Source organism: Lonchura striata, chromosome 22 (assembly GCF_046129695.1).
Source record: "Lonchura striata isolate bLonStr1 chromosome 22, bLonStr1.mat, whole genome shotgun sequence".
Lineage (NCBI taxonomy): Eukaryota > Metazoa > Chordata > Aves > Passeriformes > Estrildidae > Lonchura > Lonchura striata.
This window is the reverse complement of record NC_134624.1, coordinates 5,351,991-5,369,358: the sequence shown is the minus strand read 5'-3', so window position 1 is coordinate 5,369,358 and position 17,368 is coordinate 5,351,991. Positions and strand designations below refer to the sequence as shown.

General features: G+C 50.9%; 1 protein-coding gene across 4 annotated transcripts in view; it reads right to left on the bottom strand.

The window, feature by feature from the left end:
• The window catches only part of EXD3 (exonuclease 3'-5' domain containing 3), a 250,773-nt gene extending 233,917 nt beyond the window's left edge, over positions 1-16,856 (bottom strand). For all 4 annotated transcript variants that reach the window (XM_021533676.3, XM_077787868.1, XM_077787867.1 and 1 more), the window contains exon 1: positions 16,758-16,856. The gene's annotated coding sequence lies outside the window, so the exon portion shown is untranslated. The remainder of the gene's footprint in view (positions 1-16,757) is intronic.
• Positions 16,857-17,368: the final 512 nt, after the last annotated feature.

Sequence of the window (17,368 nt, the reverse complement as noted above, 5' to 3'; positions counted from 1 at the left end):
TCCCTGCCCAGACTCCCCAAAATCCCACCCTGGGCATCCCTGGCAGCGCTGGCCAAAGGCTCCTGGAGCTCTGGCAGCCTCGGGGTCGTGCCCATTCCCTGGGCAGCCTGGGCAGTGCCAGCACCTCTGGGGGAAGAACCTTTCCTGCTCTCCAGCCTGAGCTGCCCTGGCCCAGCTCCAGCTGTGCCCTGGCTCCTGTCCCTGTCCCAGAGCAGAGCTGGAGCTGCCCCTCTGTCCCTTCACCACGAAGTTGTAACTGTGATGAGCCCCCCCTCAGTCTCCTCTTCTCCAGGCTGAACACACCAAGTGACTTGAGTAAGAACTACTGCCTTCTCCTCTAAATCACACCAGAGAAACCCAGAACCTGCCAGGCCGCTCTCCAGCACTGACTCAGCACCAGAAGGAACACTTGGAGCCTGCAGTCACACATTTTGCAGGGCTTGAATGTACAATATTCAGTCATGAGAACAGAGAAAAGCAAGACCCCAGCAAGCCAGACCCCACCACTTCCTACACCTCTGTTACTCAAAGGAGCTACAGGAATCCCAGGATAGGCTTTCCATCACAGCTCTGAGCAGGCTGCAGGGACAGTGCCTGACCCACCCCACACTCACACAGAGCTCTCCTGCTCAGGATTCCAGTGTATGTTTGAGCTCACACCCTCATTTTCTATGGATCATCAAGCCTACCCTGTAGGATAACACATACCAAAGATGGCAAATTGACATCAAAATAATACTCAACGTTCAGGACGCCCTGGGAACAGGTTTGAGGAAGAGGGGAAATGTTTTACATCATCTCCCAGAGTAAGCTGATGGAATTCCTGAATCTCAGGACAAGGGAATTGGTAATGACAGAGAAGTAAATTCCTCCACCTCTGGGTTGAAATCCAAGTCAGGCTGGTAGTAGCCAAGACCCATTAGCTCAACATCTGCTAGTTGTTTGGCAGCCCATGTGAAGTGAGTTATATTCCTCAGTGTCCGCATCCCAGTCCCACTAATTGGCACCACATTGGCAATCTAAACACAGAGGTTAAGGTCTGAGCACACAGCAGGCAGCAACTCTGAGATCAGGCAGCTCCAGTTTGGAGGACACATGTGATAAATTATACTTCTGGTATATGGAACTCCATTTAATTGCCCCACCATCCTGTCCTGCCCCCAGAATAAAACTCTAAAAGCAGGTGAGGCAGCAAACTGTCAGCAACCCCTGCCCAGCACACAGCTCCTGCAGCAGTAACACACATTACTAGGTCCATTACCAGTCAAAGCAACTTAAACAACTGCTGAAATTTTAAGCAAAATTCTGTACAGCATGAAGTTAAGTATGAGCTAAAGTGTTTGGATAATAGTTACCACTATCCTTAAAAACAGTATCTTTCTCTAAACACCAGTTTTTAGAAAAATGCAACACTCACTAAAAAGGCAGTAACAATATCATCTTATAGATCCCAAATAACAAGGCTATTTTCTTTTTGTCTTTCCTTCTCATGCAGCTTTCCAACAAAGAGTGCACAGGACCAAAGCTGAATTTGAAAACACAACCCATTAATTTTTATAGAACTATTATTTTTATTGCCCCATGGTAAAACGTTTCTGAGGACAAAAAAAAAAAAAAAAAAAAAAAGGTTGTTAGTGTTTAATACATAGCAATAAAGGAAAATTGATTTTTCATATCATCTGAATATGGCAGCATAAAATAAGTCTAAACTATGGGGGAAGGAAACTCATGTTATAGTTTAGAAACTGTTCCTGATGTTTACACATCACTTCAATTTAAAGAACTGTTTATGATGGGAACATGATGAAAGCTGTTGAACATGAAGGAAGGGAGATGGAAATTAAGCCAAAAGAAACATCTTTGCCAGAACTCTACAAGAAAACAGAATCAGAGTCAGTTAGTTTGGGAGAAACCTCTGGAGTTTTCCATTCCAATCAGCTGCTTAAAGAATGGCCAACTTCAAAGTGGGGTGAGGTTGCCCAAAGATATTGTAGATGAAAGCACAACATAGTACAGTGCCCTGCAAAATCCATCAATTAAGACATTTTTTCTTGCAAGCCAAATGTCCTCTTTATTTACCACTACTCTGGAAATTATTCCACTCTAGACCATTCCAAGAAACAATAGGGCCAGCAGCCATCAGGAACAGGGATACACTGCAAAGGAAACAAACCTAAACTGAGCACCTGGTAGGACCAAGGGATGGAGAACTTCAGATGCTAGAAGGCAGACTCTGAGAGAGCTTGGAAAGTCCAGTCCTCACACAAAACCACAAGATCTGTGCTTTCCTTTATCTTACATTGGAGAGGTATGCTCAGCCTGAGAAAAAAGCAGCAGTGACACAAGGCCAGTGTGCACAGAAACAAACCCAACCCACAGTCTGCATTCCACAGCCAGGCCCAAAGGAGATGTTTTCCTTCTTGAGCAAGGAGCACTCCAACAGTTCACAGCCAGGGGGTGATTGTTCTTCAGCTGCCCCATAGGAACAGGCTGCTGCTTTGGCACAGCTCTGTCTGGCTCTGCCTGGCCCTGCCTGCACTGCCTGGCCCTGCCTGCACTGCCTGGCCCTGCCTGGCTCTGCCTGGCCCTGCCTGGCCCTGCCTGCACTGCCTGGCCCTGCCTGGCTCTGCCTGGCCCTGCCTGGCCCTGCCTGCATTGCCTGGCCCCACCTGGCCCTGCCTGCACTGCCTGGCCCTGCCTGCCCTGCCTGGCCCCACCTGGCCCTGCCTGCACTGCCTGGCCCTGCCTGCACTGCCTGGCCCTGCCTGGCCCTGCCTGCACTGCCTGGCCCTGCCTGGCCCTACCTGCACTGCCTGGCCCTGCCTGCACTGCCTGCCCTGCCTGCACTGCCTGCACTGCCTGGCCCTGCCTGCACTGCCTGGCCCTGCCTGCACTGCCTGCCCTGCCTGCACTGCCTGCACTGCCTGGCCCTGCCTGCACTGCCTGCCCTGCCTGGCCCCTAACAAAGCCAGACCAGTCTGACTCCCACCAAAAGGTGCTGCCAGTCCTGAGGGTCTGCACAAGCTGTTGAGGATTCTGTCTTCTTTTCTCCCCCTCTGCTTTGCCTTCAGGAGACCCCATCTGCAGTGCTGTGCCCAGCTTTGGAGGCCTCAGCACTGGAAAGACCTGGAGCTGCAGGAGCCAGTCCAAAGGAGACCACAGAGTTGATTCAAGGGCTGCATCCCCTCTGCTCTGGAGCCAGGCTGGGAGAGCTGGGGTGTTCACCTGGAGAAGAGAAAGCTCCTTGGACACCTTAGAGCTCCTTCCAGGGCCTAAAGAAGGCTTGTAAAAAGGAGGAACTCAGATTTTTTTTACACAGGCAAGTAGTGACAGGACAAGGGGGAATGGCTTCACACTGCCAGAGGGTAGGATTAAATTAAGACATTAGGAAGAAATTCTTCCCTGTGAGGTGGTGAGGCCCTGGCACAGGGTGCACAGAGCAGCTGGGGCTGCCCCTGGATCCCCGGCAGTGCCCAAGGCCAGGCTGGACAGGGAGCAGCCTGGGACAGTGGGAGGTGTCCCTGCCTATGGCAGGGGTGGCATTGGATGAGCTCCAAGGTCCTTTCCAACCTAAACCAGTCTGAAGTTCCATGATTCAAGATGGTCCAAGGGATTTATCTGTTAGAGCAGGACCTCTCTTTCCCCAGAGAGCTCCAGTATCCCTGCCAGGCTATCCCTGCATCTGCCTCTGGCAGCAAGGACACAACCCTCTTTTCCCCTTTACTATTTAAGACTTAAGAGTGGACCTTGTTTTACTCTCTTCTATACTTTTGAGGAGTATAATAGGCTCATGACACATTTTTAAATGCCAGACCAATTCCTTCTGTTTTAAGACATGTTATTAGCAGCTTCTTTTTAAATCACATCACTGCAGATGATTCTATTGACACTTGAGGCAGGAGCAAGAGATATGAAGGGGACTGTGATGACTGCCAGGAGTCCAGCACTAGCTGGAAGAAACCAGACTGGCACCAAAAACACCAGTACTGCAACTGCTCTGCTTTTGGCAACATTTGGGTCCCAAGCTGGCAGTTCAGGAGATGCTGAGGTGCTTCAGACTAATTCCTGATGCTGCAGGACTGTGGGGTGACAGGGCCAAGCAAAGGTTGTCATCATATGACTCGGTGAGCTGCTTCACTGAGCAGTTCTCATGTGCACTTCTGAACCCTCATGGAGGTGTCAAGCAAGCATTTATACTCGCAATAAATGTTTTCTCATAAAACCAAGTATAGGAATAATACTAAACTCATGAGTTTCCTGAGAATAATTCCTCTTCATTTAGAAAACAGGAGGGGTCCAAGAAAGAACTTCTCTACAGGGGAGGAAGACAGAAAGGAAGGAAATGTGAATTACATACACTTCTAGATAAGTTCCCCTTAAAAAAAAAAAAAAAAAAAAAAAGGAAGGAAATTAGAGTTAACTAAAAAGAGCATGTTTAGCATCACTGCACAAGCTGGGGAAAAAACCTCGGAAATCCTGGCCAAAGATAATGCTGCCTCCTCCTGTCCCTGCCAGGCTTGCCCCAGGCAGAGGGGAAATGGCCATTTTTCACCCTTTTACCACTCTGAAATTACAAATCACAGTCACCATTTGATGATCACCTCTCCCTATGTCATCCTAGGTTTCTTTATAATAAGGCTGTTAAAAAACATGTGTTTTCACTTTTTTTATTATTATTTTAAAAAAAGACAACTCATAACTGAGCAAAGGCTCTGTTGATACAACATGTGGATTAAATCTGAAAGGAGAAAGAAAGCTGTTCTAATAAACTGACAATCCTGCTCAGAGGCCTTATATCCAGATTAGTATAATAAATCATGAGGAAAGATTTATCTTTGGCTGAAACAACCATTTATTTAGGCATGGAACAAGAGTATTTTAAAATTGTTTTGGACATTGTACACAAAAGACTTTCTCAATTTTTGTTCATTTTTGTTTGTTCGTTTTCTGTTTAGTTTTAAGCATATATCCAAAGTTTTGCATTTGCTTTACTTAAAAATGGTTACTTTTTGGTGCTTAAACCTCTGACAAGGCAGTCAGACAGCACCATTGGGCTCCTACAGAAACAAGAAAAGAAAAAATAAAGAAATAAGTGTATCTTCCTCCATTACATCATTACATTTGGTAGAAAACTGCCCAAAATTTAAACTTTCTCCATTATGCTCCTCTCATGTGCTTTGACAGTTGCATTTGTTCCCTTAACCTCTATCAGCAGGAGCTTTTTCACTTTTTTTTAAGCAGGAGACACTCTGCACTATTGCTGCCTTCCCCTATCACACACAAATTGTCCCACAGTGGCTGCTGAGCCCAGCACAAGAACCTGCCCAGTCCAAGTGTCACTCTGGGCAGTGAAGAGCAGGGAGGGGCTCAGAAACCCCAGTCACATCACCAGCCCCAAAACACTGCCCAGAATCAGCACCGGGCCTCCAGAGCCAAAATCAGGGTTTGGCAGAACTTGAGTACAACTCTGAACTGTAACTATAGATGAGTCTAAGTACTGCAACCACGTTTGTTGATAAAAATCTAATTTGTACCTGGAGCTGATTTCAGAACTAAAGCATCTAACAATTCCCCTTTGTGCTGTGGGGATGGCATTGGCCAACTCAGGCAACCATGTCACCAGAGAACACAGCTGTCTTCAAACAGTGACAAAAACCAAAACACCATAAAACAAAACTTTCAGTTCCACAGAAATGTTGTGCGAGGAGATATTACTCAAAACTGGTAGAAAGTGTTTCCTAGAAGCAAGGTAGAGCTCCTCTTAAGCATGTTCTGAAATGTCCCTGGCTCCTGGATCACCACGACTTTTTAGCACATCCAAACTGCAATAAAACACAAGAGGGATCTGGATATGGGATGCAGGATAACACTAAAGAGGTGAAGATTTTGGCTGAAGCCTCTGCCACTCACAGTGTCAGCCCCGAAGTCACTTACAGAAATCACCAGAGTACAAGAAACACTCTTCAAACCCATTAAAAACCACAATCCCCAGCAGTCTCACAGAGGAGATGCTTTAAGCTCAGCAACTGGTTTTATCTCTGCAGAGGAGGAGTCCCTGTGTATTCCATTCCCTCTTAAAATCCATCTGCCAGCCAGACAAATAAAAGGTTGCTCAGGAATTGCAGCTGATGCCATCACTGGGAGGCCATCCCAGCCTCTGCTGCTGCTGTATTCCCAGCTCCCTGAAAGGATCCAGGGGCACACATTAGCCCGGATCACCTCTGGGCTGCTCTGTCCCCCACCCACTCCCTTTGCCAGAGCAGCTGTGCCACCCTCCAGGAGAGCAGGGGAGCTGGGAAGTGCAGAGTGCCTTTGTGCCAGGGCTGCCCAGCCCAGCCCAGCCTGCAGGGCTCTCATGCTGTGCCATCAGCTGCCTCACAGGCTGCAGGATCTCCCCAGGTGCTGCTTGCCACACACCTGCAGCCACCCATGTGGCTCAGGCAGCTCCTGCTGCCTCCTCCTGTGCTCTCCCACTGAGGGATGCTGGACAGCCCCTGTGTCACAGGGACATTTCTCTTTCTTTCTCTCTGTGCACCTCTATGAAAAATCCTGAGAGAGAGAGAGAGAAATGTCCCTGAGACACCCCTGAGCAGGCAATCTCTCATTGCCAAAAAGCTACCAAGGGGATGGCAAGTCTGGGGGGAGAGAAAGGGAAAGTGCAAGTGGAGATTAAAAACTAGGAGAGGAAAAAGAAGGCCTGACCAGGACTTTTTCTTATTACTCTGCTTTGATTGGAGAATGAAGTCTCATGGCCAACAGAATTCATAGAAGCCTAGCACAGTGATTCAGGAGTCCAAAGCAAGAGCTGTCTCCTGGCTGAAGCACAGAACCTGCTTTGATGAACCCTCCTGGGGACAGTGTTTGCTGTCCTTACCCTACAGACAATAAAGCTGCCCCTGGCAGGGCACACGTGGCAGCCTGGAAGGAGCTGCCCAGCCAGCCAGCCTGTGCCCTGTGAACAGCTGTCCCTGCTCTGTGTGGGCTCAGTGTGAGCCCAGTGTGAGCCCAGTGTGAGCTCTGTGTGAGCCCTGTGCGAGCTCTCTGGGAGCTCAGTGTGAGCTCAGTGTGAGCTCAGTGTGAGCTCAGTGTGAGCCCTGTGTGAGCTCAGTGTGAGCCCAGTGTGACCTCAGTGTGAGCCCTGTGTGAGCTCAGTGTGAGCCCTGTGTGAGCTCAGTGTGAGCTCAGTGTGAGCCCAGTGTGAGCCCTGTGTGAGCTCAGTGTGAGCTCACTGTGAGCTCAGTGTGAGCCCAGTGTGAGCCCTGTGTGAGCTCAGTGTGAGCTCTGTGTGAGCTCAGTGTGAGCCCAGTGTGAGCCCTGTGTGAGCTCTGTGTGAGCTCAGTGTGAGCTCAGTGTGAGCTCTGTGTGAGCCCAGTGTGAGCTCAGTGTGAGCTCAGTGTGAGCTCAGTGTGAGCTCTGTGTGAGCCCTGTGCGAGCTCTGTGTGAGATCAGTGTGAGCTCAGTGTGAGCTCAGTGTGAGCTCTGTGTGAGCCCTGTGCGAGCTCTGTGTGAGCTCAGTGTGAGCTCAGTGTGAGCCCGGTGTGAGCTCTGTGTGAGCTCAGTGTGAGCTCAGTGTGAGCCCAATGTGAGCTCAGTGTGAGCTCAGTGTGAGCTCAGTGTGAGCTCTGTGTGAGCCCAGTGTGAGCTCAGTGTGAGCTCAGTGTGAGCTCAGTGTGAGCTCTGTGTGAGCCCTGTGCGAGCTCTGTGTGAGATCAGTGTGAGCTCAGTGTGAGCTCAGTGTGAGCTCTGTGTGAGCTCAGTGTGAGCTCAGTGTGAGCTCAGTGTGAGCCCAATGTGAGCTCAGTGTGAGCTCAGTGTGAGCTCAGTGTGAGCTCTGTGTGAGCCCAGTGTGAGCTCAGTGTGAGCTCAGTGTGAGCTCAGTGTGAGCTCTGTGTGAGCCCTGTGCGAGCTCTGTGTGAGATCAGTGTGAGCTCAGTGTGAGCTCAGTGTGAGCTCTGTGTGAGCTCAGTGTGAGCTCAGTGTGAGCTCTGTGTGAGCCCTGTGCGAGCTCTGTGTGAGCTCTGTGTGAGCCCAGTGTGAGCTCGGTGTGAGCTCAGTGTGAGCCCGGTGTGAGCTCAGTGTGAGCCCGGTGTGAGCTCAGTGTGAGCTCAGTGTGAGCCCAGTGTGAGCTCTGTGTGAGCCCAGTGTGAGCCCTGTGTGAGCTCAGTGTGAGCCCAGTGTGAGCTCAGTGTGAGCTCAGTGTGAGCTCTGTGTGAGCCCTGTGCGAGCTCTGTGTGAGCTCAGTGTGAGCTCAGTGTGAGCTCAGTGTGAGCTCTGTGTGAGCCCAGTGTGAGCTCAGTGTGAGCTCAGTGTGAGCTCAGTGTGAGCTCAGTGTGAGCTCTGTGTGAGCCCTGTGCGAGCTCTGTGTGAGATCAGTGTGAGCTCAGTGTGAGCTCAGTGTGAGCTCTGTGTGAGCTCTGTGTGAGCTCAGTGTGAGCCCAGTGTGAGCCCTGTGTGAGCTCAGTGTGAGCCCAGTGTGAGCTCAGTGTGAGCTCAGTGTGAGCTCTGTGTGAGCCCTGTGCGAGCTCTGTGTGAGCTCAGTGTGAGCCCAGTGTGAGCCCTGTGTGAGCTCAGTGTGAGCCCAGTGTGAGCTCAGTGTGAGCTCAGTGTGAGCTCAGTGTGAGCTCAGTGTGAGCTCTGTGTGAGCCCTGTGCGAGCTCTGTGTGAGATCAGTGTGAGCTCAGTGTGAGCTCAGTGTGAGCTCTGTGTGAGCTCTGTGTGAGCTCAGTGTGAGCTCAGTGTGAGCTCTGTGTGAGCCCTGTGTGAGCTCTGTGTGAGCCCAGTGTGAGCCCTGTGTGAGCTCAGTGTGAGCCCAGTGTGAGCTCAGTGTGAGCTCAGTGTGAGCTCTGTGTGAGCCCTGTGCGAGCTCTGTGTGAGCTCAGTGTGAGCTCAGTGTGAGCTCAGTGTGAGCTCTGTGTGAGCCCTGTGCGAGCTCTGTGTGAGCTCTGTGTGAGCCCAGTGTGAGCCCTGTGTGAGCTCAGTGTGAGCCCAGTGTGAGCTCAGTGTGAGCTCAGTGTGAGCTCTGTGTGAGCTGTGTTTGAGCTCTCTGGAAGCTCTGTGTGAGCTGTGTTTGAGCTCTCTGGGAGCTCAGTCTGAGCTGTGTTTGAGCTCTCTGGGAGCTCTCTGGGAGCTCAGTGTGAGCTCTGTGCCCTGCAGGGAAGGCTCCAGCCCAGGGAACACCGCCCGGCTCCTGCCCAGCTTCCCCAGGCCGGGCTGAGTCACTGCTAATTGCTCAGAACGCTGCTGTTGGGTCCCACTGCTTTGCTTTGGTTTGTAAAAGCAAAACAAGGTGTGTTTGGACAAAGGTGAGATTATGTTTGTGTTTACAGACAATCTGACTCCTGCAAATAAAAATGCCGTTCCTTGGACAAAAAACTAAAAACATAGGGAAATCAAAGTAATGCAAATGATCTGGCTCTATAATCCTGCCAGAACAGAAGCACAACGAAAGCAGTTGAACAATAATCGTGGTCTTAAATTTCACTTCTCTGACTCCTGCTTTGTTCAATATTTGAATTATGTTTTCAGAAAATTCTAAACCTCTTCAGATTTCAAAGCGCATTTATATATATTTTTTTATATATTTATATATATTGATTAATTCATGCAAGGTAAAAATCATTATCCTCTTTTTGACACAAGGAAAGTGAAATGAGACACAACGAACTGTCAAAGGCACAGATAAAACTGGTGGAAGGGATGGTACTAAAACCCAAGGGTTTCTGAACCATCTTCTATTTTTATCAAGGATTTACTTTTTTAAAGACAATAGCAACGAAAAAAATATCCAAAATGGATATAGATTTAGGATCAGGACAGTTTATGGGATAAAGGCCATGAGAAAATCAAGGTCATTGATTCACATTTGGAAAACTGCAGTGAATTCTCTAACAAATTGTCGCTACATTCCACCTAGAGCACAAGCATGAAATCAGCCCGCAGCACAGGCAGTCTTGCCTTGGATCACCGGTAGCCAGGGTAATCCAGCTCCAATTCCCATTCTGCTCCGGGGGAAAGGAGGTTTGCAGCAGGATTTCTCTGGAGAGCTGCTGGGGACTGTGGCTGCTCAGCTCCCTGGGTGATTCCAGAGTGCCCTCTAACGAGGCTGCAGCTGCATTCACACACAGGGACACAGGAAAACTGAATGAGCCTTGTCTCCGCTTGAAAACTGGAAAGCAGATGACAGACACTAACTGGTGACTGCTCCTGCACAGGTATTTTATACTGCCCTGCACTGTGCAAGCCCTCTTTGGTAAATACCTCAGTAAGCAGCAGGACTATAGAGAAAGATGGGAGAATTCACAGTTATCCCATTCCAAGAGAAGAAAGGATACTGAATAAGATGGAAGTTAACCCAGTACAGCTTTTTAAGATAAACTGAGTTTTACACCATCTGTAAGGAATTGATGGGTGACTTTTCAACATATAATGTAGTTAAATCAAACTTTACAAAATTAAGTTAATATAATCACAAAAATAAGTTAATATAATCAATGAAGTTCACAAATCAAAATGGAATTTCCTTGAATATATTCCTTAATACACTGGTGTACCATAAAATACTGACTATTTGGTCTGCACCCAAGAGTAGTAACACAAGCTGCAGTGGTGGAACAGGACTGGTTACAAGTTCATACAGCAGACACATGGTTTATTGCCCAGTTCCCTTTCACCCACCTACATAAACGAATAAACTATCCTGCAAACCAGAAAAGTTCTTACTGAGACACAAGTCCCACACTGATTCTCAGAACAGAAATTCAATTTTAATAATCTCAGCATCACATTGTCAGAATGGGGCTATTCCTTGCCCTTGAAGCTGTACCCACAGTTATGCCAGGAGAGCACAGCTGCTCAGTGTAGGCTCAGAAGAGTCACAGCAGCTCCTGTCCCCTCCCTCCCTCCATCCTGCACCAAGGCATCCCACTCAGGTGCCCCCCAACATCCCAGCTGGGAGCAGAAGGTGCAAATGGTCCTTTTCCAAGCTCCTACAAGACAGAATGGAAAGGGGCAGAAGTTCCTGAAGCTGCACTGCCCCCATCCTGCCAGATGTGTGTCAGAAGCCTCTGAACAGACCTGGCAAACTCAGCCCAAGGGGCAAACCCCGAGAGAGGATGGTGGAGGTGTCAGCTGCTGGGCGATGTCTGGGGGACCCTGCTGCCACCAGGGTCTGCAAGGAAGCAAGCAGGCCTGTGAGCACTTGTACACCTGGCAGCTCAACACCTCAGCCCCACAGCAGGCACCTGGCTAATGCAGGCCACCAGACAGACATTGCTGAGCAGCACATTCTTCCTTGAACCCATCTCACATACTTGCCAACTTTTTTACTTCTTGCAAAGCACCTTTACTGTAAATAATAAGATTGTGAGGTGCAATGAGGGGAGACCTCAGAGAAATCTGCAGCTCCTCTCAGGAGGCAGGGGAGGGGCAGCTCCAGCTCTGCTCTGGGACAGGGACAGGGCACAGCTGGAGCTGGGCCAGGGCAGCTCAGGCTGGAGAGCAGGAAAGGTTCTTCCCCCAGAGGTGCTGGCACTGCCCAGGCTGCCCAGGGAATGGGCACAGCCCCGAGGCTGCCAGAGCTCCAGGAGCCTTTGGGCAGCGCTGCCAGGGATGGTCAGGGTGGGGTTGTTGGGGGGTCTGGGCGGGGCCAGGGGCTGCACTGGGTGATCCTGGTGGGTCTCTTCCAGCTCCAGGGATTCTGTGATTCCATTTGGGTCACCAAAGACTAAGACCTTATCAATGTGATGAGCAATGCAGGGAACCAGCACCCTGACCCACACAGGTTATCCACTTCAACAAGCACAGCACCTCCAGGAAAGCTCCACTCCATGCCTGCAATGGCCCAGTGGCCACCACTGCTCACAAACAGCCCTGGACAACACCACCCTCAGCTGCACAGGTAACAAAAACCTGCCCTGCTCCAGCTGAAACTGCAGCTTGAGCCTGTACAGCCCAACTGCACTGCCCTTCTCAAACAGCCAAACCCATTTCCTTTCAGCTTCAAACACTGGGAGATTCAAGTCCCTGAGGAATATTTTCCAAAACTGTACAGGCAATTGTATAACCTGAGGAATCCACGTGGAGCAGTCTGATAGAGCCAGCACTTCCCAAGCAGTGCTGAGTCCCTCCCGTGTGCTTGCTCACATGTTCAAACATTCCTCACAGCACTGCTACATTCCAGCCAATTCTTCCTGACAAAACAGATTATTCCTTCAGGAGATTCAGGCAGAGTTTGACATTACAAAGATCAGCAGTGGGCAGGCAGTCCTGGCTATTTTGAAAAAGAGACTTTTCTTTCATGAACATGTAACCCAAACAAGGCTCAGTGCATTGGTGTAAAATCAAAAATGATTACACAGTCTCTTTTAAACCAGACCTAAGTCCTATTCAGCACAGAATAAAAACTGTAAAAAAGGCAAGAGCAAGTTAATCCCTGAAATGAGTAAGTGAACCACAGCTGTGTGCAGAGCTGTAGGGGTGACCCCTTGTTAGGCACTCTGCTTTTGAAGGCAAGATGAGCAACAGCCAAGAACAAATCACAATGGGTATCACAAACCATGGAATAAGCAAAAAAAAAAGTGTTACATTAATCAAAAGAGTCTAAAATGACAGCAGACACACATTTAGACTTAACATGAAATGTGGCCATCTTGGCAGAGCTGGAGGTATAATAAAGAGGAAATGATTTAAATGCATTAAATCTATGTAGAGCTGGAGTGTCTCCTGCCCTGGCTCAGTAGCGTGGGACAAGAATCACAGCAATGCCCAGCCCAGCAACTGCACAGGAGCCAGAGCTCACCTGTGCAGACAAATCTACAGCTTTGCTCTCCTAAACAGACTCAGAGATGGACTGAAGCACTGGGCAGAGAATTGGGCTGGATATTATGACAAGAAAAAGAGACTTTGATGCGTTTTTTATATCAGTTGCTACCACGACAAGCAGGGGCAGATATGACCTGCAGGGACAGCAGCCCCAGAGCAGGACACCAACAGGACCACTCCTGACATGTCCGTTTCAAATTGGTTTCTGGGCTGTTACTGTTCAACTGTTTACACAACAGAAATTTGACTTTTTTTCCTTTGCTTAATTCTTCCATTCTTCTTATTTATATCTCTTTTTCTTCATTAGCAAATTCCTTCTTCACATTCAGTGTGCCAAGTACAAGGAATATACAACTTTGTCCATGAGACGGGGTCAGAGAAGGCACAAAACCCTCATGTGTTACAGGTGATCAGACAGAAGTTGAAGAGTTTTTAACTACTCCTGGTCTGACCAGATTCCAAAACACTTCATCTTTCTTTACCTGCATTTCCACCTATTCCTTGCAGAAGAAACTGCAATGAGGATTATTCTGTAAGAATTAGCAACACTTGATTTTTTTTCTGCTGTAGAAATGTCTTTGATAGAATTATTGCCTCAACCCTCAAACAGGTCTGTTCAGAGCCAGCACGAGGGGCTGTGCCCAGAGAGACAGCCCAGGCAGTGGCAAAGCTGAGACTGAGTAAGCTGTTAACCACACGAGCAGGGTTTATTGCCTGATTCTCACCTGCAGCCCACAAAGCAGGATTTGCCCCAGCTCTCCCAGCAGGGAGTTCAGTCGGCACAGGTGGCAAAAGGACACGCTGCTCCTGACCTCAAACCCCTGGACAAGGCTCCCACCTGCCAGGCTCAAGTTAATACCACTTGGTCACACTGCAACACTGAGCCTCCACATGTATTCCAAAAGAGTCAAAGACTTTTATCCCCTGGGAAAACAGCTTTCCAGACTTCCAATAGCCCACATATGCACACCCCCTTCTTTTGTTTTTCTGAAAGATTTTTTCAGATGTTTATCACTGACATCTGCCATAGTTCCTCCAACAGTGTATCAATTTATTACACATTCATTCAGATTGGAGATGAACATGTGAATCTGCAGGATGTTCAGCCCTTGGCACTTGTCCTGTTTCTGTTCCTCAGTTCCTCTGTGACCAGCCCTCCCTCCAGTGCCCCTGGTTACCAAAGGAGCTGCTTGAGGAGTCTGTCAGAGCACCAAGAATCCTCAGAGAGCTACAAAAAATATATTTTTATTTAAAGATATATTACACAGATTCAGTAATTAGCTTTTGAATTAAATTACTAAAGCTCAGCTCAGAAGAACACTCTTAATTCCAATGAAATATCTCTGTCATTAGCCCAGAGGTGCCCTATGTCATTCCCTCTCCTCCCAGGTTACATCACTACACACATCAGCAAGTTATTTAATGCACGTTTGGGTAAATTATTTATTCACAGGAGCAGCTGCTTTGGTTGTCTGAGTATAACTGAGCCTCTGTGAACAGGCATCCACCTCTGTGGATCCCTCTGCACCACCTGAAGGCTAAGAACTCCCAGCACAGGGAGCTCACCTCTCTCCACTCTGCCTCTGGAGAATCCCACAAGTTGCACTATTTCCAGCTGTGCCAGTTGCTGTTTGCAGTGGAAATGAGCAATTTGAAGTGTTCAGTTTAATCCTTCTGTGCCTGCACGGGCTCTGTGCACCCCACACTGACTGAGGGGCTCCGCGTGAGCAGCATCGCCTCTGCCCCAACAGAGAGGAGTGTCTGCGCTGCTGAACTGCAACCACCAGCACAGCTCTGTGCAGCTGAGTGGCAGCATTGCTGCTGGCAGCACTGTTGCCTTAGGAACTCCAGACAGAGCTTTTCTGATGGAGCATTTATGTTCCAGAAGATGCATTTTGCTGGTTTTGCTCCAGATGTTAAAATTTGATTGTTTCTGCCCTACTGCTTGCCCAAATTGGCCTGGTCCCCAAGAATGCCCAGGAGTCTGCTCTGAGCCCACCTTCAGCACTGACACCCTTCAGCTGAGGAGCTCCCATCACTGACAGCCTTCCCCTCTGCCCAAACTCCTCCTGTAATTACCCTCCACCACTGCTGGGAAGTTGAGTCCCATTTAACAGAATTTGTGTCGCTGTGCCACAGTTACTGGATCCTTCTGTGTGCTTTGGGAAGGCTGACAGGATCCAGCTGTGGGAGAACTTCCCACAGGCATGGATTTCCAGAGTGCCTGAGTCACTCCTCAACTCTCTTCAATGTGCCTGGATAAACTGAGCTTATTCAGGGCTTGTTTTCCAGAACTGTAGCATTTCTGTGGCCTGCCCTGAACTCCCCAGGAGTTTTCTATCTCACTGGAGAGCTCCTGGAACCAGAGATGCCCTGGCAGCCTGTTCTAACCACAAGCACACACACGCCCACTGCAGCTTGATTTTCTTTAGTAAAACTGCAAACCACACAAGCAATCAACTCCTCCCGCAGCAGAGCAGTTCAGACTGTGCCACTATTGATGCATCTGTGTCCTGCCACTCCCACTCCACCCCAGCAGTGGCTGTGGTGGTATCAAGATCCTCCTGCCACGTGGAACCACCCAGGCAGGCCAGCAGCACCTTGTCCCTGCGTGTCCCCCCTGCCAGCAGGGACCCCGAACAGCAAAGGTGACACAGCTGCTCTGGGCTCAGCCAGGGACTGAACCCAGGTGTGGGAAGCAGCTGCTTCTCACCCATCCACAGCTTCCATTTAACACCTGAGGCACCGTTTATCCTAAGGCTGTTCTTAAATTTTGTATGGCAACAGCACCTGTTTAATTGTCAAGTTGCACTAGAGTTCAATTCCTAGGAAAACCCAAGTATGTGGTTCTAAGCAATCATCAGTTGACTCGGATACTGAAATCCCTTCCCAAGAGAAAACACCAGTCGGGAGATCTTCCCAACCAAAGGTGGGTTAGCCTTTAATCTTTACATTCATTGCATCTGCAAGATCTAATTAGACACAAAATTTTACCCGCTCATTTTATTTCACTCCTGCTGCCGACATCACGTTAACAAACCACCTTTCCTTTCCTAAACCACATTTTATCTTTCCATGTGTGGACAATACTCGCAGTACTTCCAATCCCACCGTCTCTTCTTTCCCATTCCCTGCGCTATTTCAAATTAGCGGCAGGCAGCCCAACCGGTTTGTTTCAGAGCGAAATCCCAGGCAGGGCTGCGGCGGTTGTCTCTGGTTTGTTAACTCGCACTTAACCTGGTTTGTTAACTCGCACTTAACCCGCTGCGCTCCGTCCCGCCGCCTCTGCCTCCGCTCTGCGCGCCCCGCTCCCGCAGGCACCGGCTCCCGGCCCGACGCTCAGCCCGGCCTGCCCGGCCCCGGAGCCGCTCGTACCGCGATGCGGGCACGGGGAGCGGGCACCGGGGAGCGGGCACGGGGAGTGGGCACCGGGGAGCGGGCACCGGGGAGCGGGCACGGGGAGCGGGCACCGGGAGCGGGCACGGGGAGTGGGCACCGGGAGCGAGCACGGGGAGCGGGCATCGGGAGCGGGCACCGGGGAGCGGGCACCGGGAGCGGCCCCGCCGGGCCGGGGCGGGTTCTTGGGCCGCTCCGGGTGTCGGAGCTGCGGGCCCCGCTCCGGGCCCGGTTCTCGGGCCGGGCTCTCGCTCCGGGCCCGGTTCTCGGGCCGGGCCGGGCTCTCGCTCCGGGCCCGGTTCTCGGGCCCGGTTCTCGGGCCCGGTTCTCGGGCCGGGCTCTCGCTCCGGGCCCGGTTCTCGGGCCGGGCCCGGTTCTCGGGCCGGGCCGGGCTCTCGCTCCGGGCCCGGTTCTCGGGCCGGGCCGGGCTCTCGCTCCGGGCCCGGTTCTCGGGCCGGGCCGGGCTCTCGCTCCGGGCCCGGTTCTCGGGCCGGGCTCTCGCTCCGGGCCCGGTTCTCGCTCCGGGCCCGCCCGGGACTCACCTGGCACCGCCGGTCCGCCGCTCAAAGCCTTCCCCGCCGCTCCTCGCCGCAAACGTCAGCGGCCCCGGAACGTCTCGCGCACGGCGCCGCGCCCCCATCGGTCTCCTGTTCCGGGGCACCGGCGCGCGCCGCCGCCAGGGGGCGCTGTCGCCCGCGGAGCGCGCGAGCCCGGGGCTCTACCGTATTTACCAGAGTACGGCGCCGACTATGCCTACCGTACTTACTGTAGCTAACTCGCACTCACATGACCGTGAAAATATCTGCTATGTTTTTCGCGTTAAATGTTTTATTCAAAGTTCCCAAAGCGGTATTCTAGCCGCTGCAGCGCTGGCCGCGGGCTCGTTTCTGGCGGCTGGTCAGGTGCCCTCTGGTGCCTTCAGCCAACAGCATCCTCCCAGTGCCTGTTCAGGTGTGGCCGCCGCCCTCGCCGGTCTGTCCCGCCAGGCCCGGTCGCCTGCCGCGGTCCGTGTTCCATTCTGGGCTCCGTCTCTCCTCCCGGGCTCCATGTCCCCCCTTCCCGCGGTCTGTGTTCCTTCCCGGGGCCCGTGTCCTGCTCCCCACCCCTCACAGGTCCATGTCCCACAGTGGACTCAGTGTCCCCCTTTCCTGGT